Raw genomic sequence first — 8,906 nt, 5'->3', positions numbered from 1 at the left:
CTTTTTTTTTCAAAGTGCCGGGAGCTGGAGTGGGTGGGGCAGCCATGGCCAGGGCTGGGAGAGTGGGTGGGGGATAGGGCCAGTGTGATCTGGAGATTCGACTGATCTCTGAATCCGATTCGGCTGAATCAATTCAGGACAGTGATTCAAATCACTGAATCGAATAACTGTCCCCTGAATCAGCTGAATCTGAGTCCAAAGCAAATACTAGCTGCTTCACACAGACATACTGGATAGGCATTTGGCTGGGGTCATCTGACCCCAGCATTCTTTCTTGCCCAGGGCAGGGGGTCAGACTCAATGGTCTGTTGAGGTCCCTTTTGACCATAACATGTATGAATCTTTGAATCTATGAACACAGTGCCAGAGCAGATTAATGTAGCATGGAGGCATGGGTTCCCCAAGTCGAGCCTGCAAGTTTGGCAAGTAGGTTATTCCTTGTTTTGATTTTTAAAGCAGTTTTCTGAAGATGTGATGTAAGCTATAAATTATAAGATTTATAAGTTTGATTGATAAGTTATAAGATTTATAAGAGTGACTTAGACAAATTGGAGGATTGGGCCAAAGTAAATTTCCTGAGGTTCAACAAGGACAAGTGCAAGGTCCTGCACTTAGGATGGAACAATCCCATGCACCAGTACAGGCTGGGGCTGACTGGCTGGGCAGCAGCTCTGCAGGAAAGGACCTGGGGGTTACAGTGTACAATAAGTTGAAAATGAGTCAACAGTGTGTCCTTGTTGCCAAGAAGGCTAATAATGGCATACTGGGCTGCATTGGTAAGAGTATTGCCAGTAGGTGAAGGGAAGTAATTATTCCTCTCTATTCAGAACTGGTAAGGTCACATCTGGAGTTCAGTTTTGGGCCCTCCTCTAGAGAAAGGATGTAGACACATAGTAGAGAGACCAGCAGAGAGCAACAAAAATGGTGAGGGGCCTGGGGCACCTGATTTGTGAGGAGAGGCTGAAGGAAATGGGCTTATTTAGTCTAAAGAAGAGAAGACTGAGAGAGGATTTAATAGCAGTCTTCAACTCCTTGAAGGAGGGGGGTTGGGGTTGAGGGAGGATTGAGCTAGACTGTTCTCAGCGATGGCAGATGACAGAACAAGGAGCAACGGTCTCAAGTTGCAGCAAGGGAAGTTTAGGTTAGATATCTGCAAGTATCCTGGTTTTCTCTGATAAAAAAGAATCCCCAGTTTTCAGATTAAAAAACAGTAACCCCAAATCCACATTTTCTGTGATTAAAATGAAACAGCACTAATATATAGATATGTATATCATGGTGTTTTATTTCAATCATGGAAAAATGTGGATTTTGGTTTACTCCTTTAAATCTGAAAATTGGGGATTTTTTTTTTTTATCAGAGAGAACCAGGGTCCCTGGATATTAGAATTTTCTCATAAGGAGGGTAGTAAAGCACTGGAACAGGTTACCCAGAGAGGTGGTGGAATCTCCATCTTTGGAGGTTTTTAAGACCCGGGTGGACAAAGCTTTGGCTGGGATGATCTAGTTGGGGATGGTCCTGCTTTGAGCTGGGGATTGGACTGGATGACCTTCTTAGGTCCCATCCAACCCTCATTTTTTATGATTCTGTGATTCAAAGTTAAAGTCTGGTCAAGGGTGACTCCAAGATAAACTGGGTGGGTTTCAAATTTCAGAGGCTGACCATTTAAAGTGATAGTTCATAATTAGCACTGGCATTATGCACATGTGATACACTTGAGACAGTCTTTGAGATATCTCAAAGCACCACAGTGGTGAACATGAAAGTAAGACCAAGTCATAAGTGAAATCAGGAGTACATAAGGCAGAGCCTTAGGATAAGGTGTTTAAATTTAAAGGCAGCTCATGTCTATCAACCCATAGATAAGATTTGTCCATCAGTTAAGCATGATGCTTCCACTGGAGTCACTTTCTACATATGGATTGCAAGATCAGGTCTGGTATCTGTTTTCTCATTATAATGTTTCAGTGTTGGTTGATAAAAGTATGAAACCAGATTGTTGTAATGTTCAAAGAATGTGATTTAACAGGGCAGGTATGAAGGGCTAGTTCATAGTGCTTGTTTCCAGCTACATCTATTTATTAGGTAGGTTCTGGATGAATGAGCTGATGTAACACAGTGAGCTCAACATTTAGAAAATGTAACTACCACACATTAGTTACCTTCTCACTTACATTACAGAGTAACTGTGCTCCAGAGGTGGTCAAACATTCTGTCTGTGTTAAAAGCTTACCTTTTCCAGGGACTTGTTTTATTCCAGAAAGAAACTGGAAATTTTAGGTCAAACTTTTCCCATAAACTAACCTGGCCATAGCATTGATCGCTGAGAATCATTCAACCTAGACCCTGTCTCCCAGAGAAGCTCTCCCACCTCCCTTCTAATGAGGGTGGGGTTCATACACCTCATCTACTTCAGTGAGTCACTACTTCACATCTCCCAGAAGGATTAACAGCTGGTAGCAGAGTGGATCCACAGAAGAACTCTGTCAGTCTATTAGGTGGCAAAAATAAAATTGTACATTGTACAGCTAGGTCATAAAACTAATATTACAACAAAATGCACTGTCTGCATAAATCTGTCAACTCAAGGATACAGCTGGACATGTCTGCACCTCACCCCCTCAATGCAAAATTACTGGCTCCATATTATCAGCAAACCTGGAGCCAACACTTGCAAAATCAACAAGTATCAGCAGAGTCAGCTAGTGGAAATTTATGTGGGTGGGATTTTTTTAATGAGACTATTTATTTTAGGAAACACACCCTAGCAAATTGATTTAATTGAATGTCAGTTACTACTTGCATTCTTTTTGTCCTGTCCTTATTGTTGTTCATTAGTCCAGTTTGGTTTGACTTTCCAATTTCAGTGCCTTACATGTTTGCTAAATGCATCCTAGGATTAATGCATTACAAAGAAAAGCAGTGATGGGACTGTAATTAAACCACGATGACTGAGGTGCAGAGGATTTGTTGAAGATTTAATAATTGCCTGGGAAAAATAGATGGTTCTCAGTTGCACCCCAGATAATAGTTCTAGCCTACCATTAAGCCCTGCAAATATTCTGTGTTGAATTTATTGATCATAAAAACAATATATGTATAAATAAATACTGAAAAGGAATATACATTTATTTATTTATTGGTATGACTTCTGTTTTTATATTGAGGTTTTGAATTATTTTTTCTCAGCTTGAGACACGACAGGTATACCATATTAGTGATGCTTTTCAATGTGATATAGCACTCAGACATTCTCACCTCTCCATCTATGGTCACCTTGGGGGACTAAGGTAAGAGAGGGCTGAAACAGAAATAGGAAAGAATAATCAAAGGAACTAGTGGATTGGGATAGCGGAATAGGATTTGTTCATAAGCAGGGATCCTGGTTTTCTCTGATAAAAAGCCCCTACATTTTTAGGTTAAAAAAAGTACCCCCAAATCCACATTTTTCCATGATTAAAATGAAAAACCCCTATGCATCACCCCTGCCCAGCCTGCAGCAGCAGCCTGCCTTGTCCTTCACGGATCCCATTTCCCTCCCCTTGCCATTTCCTTCACAGAGTCCCGGCAGCCCCTCTATCAGCAGTGTCACTAACTAATGTAAACAGCAGAAATACTTGCTGTGCATGCTGGATAGACTTGGCAAAGATTTCGGTTGCTAAAGTGAGGATTTATATTGGGGGATACTGGAAATTCCGGTTAATAGAGTATTCAGGTTAGTAAAATGTCAGTTAACACAGTTTTTCCTGTATATATATTTATATGAATTAGTGGCTTTTCATTTTGATCATGGACAAATGTGGATTTGGGGTTACATTTTTTAACTCAAATTTGGGGATTTTTTTGTTATCAGAAAACCAGGATCCCTGTTCTTAAGTAAAACACTGAAGAAAAAGCAAGTGAATAAACTTTGGGGCATAGTACCCACGCCTGAGGGCAGGTTGGTGATCCAGGCTGACTTGGATAAACTTAGTAAGTGGGTGGATACAAACCTGATGACGTTCAATACTGATAAATGTAAGGTACACCACCTCAGGAAAAAAACCCCGTAGCATGCTTATAGATTCGGCAGTGCTATGCTTGTTAGCACCACTGCTGAAAGAGACTTGGGGGTCATGATTGACCACAAGATGAAATGAGCCACCAACGCGATGTCGCAGCTGGTAAAGCAACCAAAACTCTGGCTTGCATCTACAGATGCTTCTCAAGTAAATCTCAGGATGTCATTCTTCCATTGTACTCGGCCTTGGTGGGGCTGCAGTTGGAGTACCGCATCCAATTCTGGGCTCCACAATTCAAGAAGGATGTCAAGAAGCTTGAGAGAGTCCAGGGGAGAGCCACGTGCTTGATCAGCGGGCAAGAGAATAGGCCTTATGAAGAAAGGCTGATTGCCATGGGACTCTTCAGCCTGGAAAAACGTAGGCTCAGTGGGGACCTGGTGGCTGCTTATAAGTACATAAGGGGTGTACATCAGGATCTGGGAGAACGTTTGTTCACCAGAGTGCTCCAAGGAAAAACAAAGACCAACCGTCGTAAACTCCTCCAAGACTGTTTTAGGCTGGACATAAGAAAAAATTTCTTTACTGTCTGAGCCCCCAGGACCTGGAATAGACTCCCTCCAGAAGTGGTGAAGGCACCTACTCTGGACTCATTCAAGAAATGTTTGGATGCTTATCTTGCTGGGATCCTTTGAGCCTAGCTGACTTCCTGCCACTGGGGTAGGAGGCTGGACTTGATGATCTTCGAGGTCCCTTCTAGCTCTAACGTCTATGAAATCTATTAAACAGGCTGGTTTCTCTACTCAGTGCTATAATACCACTTTGTTTTAAACGCCCACTCCCCCCCATGTGCCTGCTATTCTCTACAAAAATATTTCATGTCTGATATATATATTGTATACATATATAAATCATACATACAATATAAATTCTAAAGAACAGGGGCCATGTTCAGTGCTTTATTTAAGAGCTTGCAACTTCAGCAGCACATGTTTAAAGTAAGGTCAATGAGGTTAAATATTGTATTTACCCAGGTACAAGATGATATTTCCCCCCTCCTCACCCACCCCCATTGGCATAGGGGAAAAAAAGTTCTTTGTCTTATAATTGCATACAAGGAAATCTCACAAAATACATTATCTATCATTAAACTGCTACCAAAAGCAACTGTGTTCATCAATGGAAACCAAATATGAAGTTGATTAAATGCAGCTAACACTAACTGTGACTATAAAACACATAGCTTACCTAGGCAAATTACTGATGGTAGGTTCCTGTATTGATGGGAACCTATCATAAGGATAGGTTAGTGCAGCCCATCTAAATAGGATGCATGGTATTGCCCCTTCAGCGCAGTCCTCCTCAGTATCAACTTTTTCAAGGCATGGTAAGCCACAACATTGCACACATTTTGACTTCCTCTTCACTCCCACAGTTGAGCATGCCTTTCCTTCTCATTTTCTATCATTCCTGTTTCTTCACCAGCTTTCTATACTTGCAAACATCACAAAACAGGGCCCCAAACAGCTCACCTGAATCATATGTGCCCTCTTTCTCAACCTGGGGCATATGATTAATGTGGCCCTATCCTCGAAGGTGAAACTGGACCAGGTTGCCCTGCACCTCATCTGCGTATGCATTTTTGGAGAATCCCAGGACTCATGACCAGAACACACAGCTCCAGTCCTGAGTGGGGGGCTAATTATCCTATGGCTTCTTTGTAGGAGTATCTGGAGTACACACATATACTGAGCAGTGGTGAGCTGTGTGGTCACCATGACATGAAATGCTGTTAACTCTGCTGGGACCCAGCCCAATGAATTATATGGTAAGTTATGAGCTTTTGGCCTTGGATTAATATCATGTATGCCTTTCTGGTTGAGATCAGGTGAGACTGGGTGCCTCTGAACCCCAAGATCTCTGGGCCGGGGCTTGCACATAGAATCCCTGACTGGATTTGGGAGGGTATCTGAAGCTCCAGACTGATAGGTTTGGGAGGAAGGGTACTTAGCTGATGGTAGGACCACAATGACTTGATGATTGTGCTCTGCTCAGTTACATTTTGGAAATTGACTATTGGGCTTTGCCAAATTGAATTTGGAACTGGTTCAGCCTTGAACAAGTAAAAAATGTTTGCAATACATATAAGTAGTTGCCCAAGTGCTTCAAGAATGCATATCTGTAATATCTGTGCTAAAACTTGCAGCAGTTTAAAAAAAAAAAAGGTAACATGCATCAGATCTGGATGAATTAAGTGCATAGGTGCTATATGCTAATTGCTACAGCCATGTTTAATTTCAGGGTGGTTGTTTTCAATTTTGTTCATTTCCTTGTGCTCAGGGAGAGCAGGGTCTGACATTAAAAAGAAAGGAAAGGAGCTGCCAGGGGAAAAAAAATGGGGGAAGCAAAAAGCAACCCCGTCTGACCCCGCCCCCTCCAGATTTATTTTCCCTGTTGTAGCAGTGGGAGGGGGAGAAATTCAAGGCAAACTTCCAATAAATAGATTCTATACCTCAAAAATTATAACAAATGTATACGTTTGTCATATATAGAATCTAATTATTGGGGAGGTCATCTTATAATCAGGTTTATCTTGTATTTGAGTAAATATAGTAATATCCTATGTATCCTGTAATCTTGCCTATGAGGCTGTTACATTTTGGGGCATGTTTACAACGTCTCACGTCCAAACTAGGGGCACAGCAGTAAAACTGTAAAGAATCTGTTGCATGTATTCTATGCCCTGAAATGGATATTATGTTTTAGTGGAACACTGATTGACCATCAGTAGTCATGGCTAAAACAACAAGCTTATTGAGGTACACCTTGGGCACATCTACATGAGACATTTATTGCACAGTTGACTAATTAACTGTGCAGTTAATAGCTCAGCTTTTACATGTGCACCCCTATTAGGGAGCACAAGACTAACAAATGCTGAAATAGGGTAGTACTTTTAAAATACAAGTACTACCCTGCTGTGGAGTTTTTCTTCTGTGCAGCAGTGGACATGTAGATGTTGACTGGATGGTTGGGGCATGAGGGTGCTTCAGTGTGGGGGTTGCCTGCTGGCTCGCCCCATGCCGAAGCACCCTTGCATCTCAGCCAGCCCCTCTGCAGCACAGTGAGTCTGGTCAAAGCAAGGGCGGGCAAAATGCAGCCTGGGGGCTGGATGTGGCCTGCCAGACCATTCTATCTGGCCTGTGGGGTCCCTAAAAAATTTAGAAAATTAATATCTATCTGGCCTGGGCTGCCTCTCGTGGCGCTCGATGGCTTGCCAAAACTCAGTAAGCGACCCTGTTCCCAAAATAATTGCACGCCCCTGGGTCAAAGCAACCTTGGGCTGTCAGGCTGACACCTGGGGCCCCTTGCCAGCAGGGGGTGCTGCAACCTAGCTCAATGTGCTACAGTTCTGGGAGCTTCCCTGGAGCAATAAAGGGTGGAGCAATAATCTCCACAGTTTAATGCTGACCCCTAATGGCATGTATGGATGCACCCCCTGTGTTATACAGGCTTTTCAGGATGTAGCATGCAAAAACCAGGCATGCCATGTTCCAGTGTGGCACCTACTGTGATCTGGAAGTGGTGTAGATGTGTCCATTGAGGAGTTATGCTGTTTTAGGTGTGTAAAATGGCATTACTACATCAAAATTAAAACTCTGATCTGGAATACTAATAAGGCATGATCTATCACAGTACACATGACCTAAATAAGTATCTATAAACTCAAGCTAAAGATTGATAAGGGCCAGGAAGTTATAGGAGAGCCTGGCCCTGTGTTAATGAAAGTGCTTAGAAGAAACCACCAAACCACATGTATCTTGAATCACTAGCATGATCAACGAGAGCTGAGTATAATTAACACCTCTCTTAGGAACCACCCTTGGACAATGGCTACTCAGACATTCACTTTCCGTATCAATCTCAGTCCTTTCTGATCTTGCATTGTTGTAAAGAGTATGAGAGCAGTGAGGGTGAGACCTACTGCTGCTCACTATTGAGGAACACACCTATATTTAAACGTACTTGTGTTCTTTTCACACATGTCCTAGAGTTCAATAAGCCTGCTTTACCTGTTGTGTAACATGTAAGGACTTGCACTGTAGGATCCTGTGTTCAGTAGATGTACATTAAATAATGGAAGTAATTCTCAAATTAGGGGAAGAAGATAAACACAAAAAGAGAGTATGTAAGCCCTTAAGGGCTTTCAAAGTTCTAGCACATGCTGGAGAAAAGGCCCATGAATGGGCCTAGCATGTGTACTCATTATCATGAAGATCAGTTGAATCAAAGAGGAATACCTTGAAAAACTGTCTGGCAGGAATGGAATTTGATGGCTTAAACCTGTATGAACAAACTTCAAGGCTGTCTGGAGCCTAAAAGACTCGTAGTTTTTTTGTAACGCCCTTGATGCCACTGGCTATCTTAAAGCAGATAGCTTGATTTTTATCTACTTGACAGCTCTTTGTTTATTTTCAAGTCTCCATAGTGTCAGTACAAGACTTACACAAAACTTTATAACTTCACTGTGATAGGATTTCACTCTAAGTTATTTTTAATGATATTCTCAAATTCCAGAAAAGTAAAAAAAAAACAAAAACAAACGACCAAACCCTCAGGAAATCTTTGTTCACGATCAGGCATTTAGAGACTCTGAAACCTTTTTGGTAGTGGGTAATGTCTCTGGGTCTCATATCTTCAGTTACAAATGGAAACTTCTACTGAGTTCAATAAGATTGCATATGTCTAAGTGATAAGTGAGGTAGATGGATAGATAGTTTATCTTTGAAATCATTTGGAGCAAAATCTTTTTGGTAACTGAACCTATCTCTCAGAAACTCTTATGGGAATTTTGTCCCACTGAAATGGGACCTCCCCCCCCCCCCCAAAAAAAAAAAACAAAAAAA

Source organism: Gavialis gangeticus, unplaced genomic scaffold (genome assembly GCF_001723915.1).
Source record: "Gavialis gangeticus isolate Ggan-Ray unplaced genomic scaffold, GavGan_comp1, whole genome shotgun sequence".
In the NCBI taxonomy this organism is placed as follows: domain Eukaryota; kingdom Metazoa; phylum Chordata; order Crocodylia; family Gavialidae; genus Gavialis; species Gavialis gangeticus.
Note: the sequence above shows the minus strand (reverse complement) of the source record.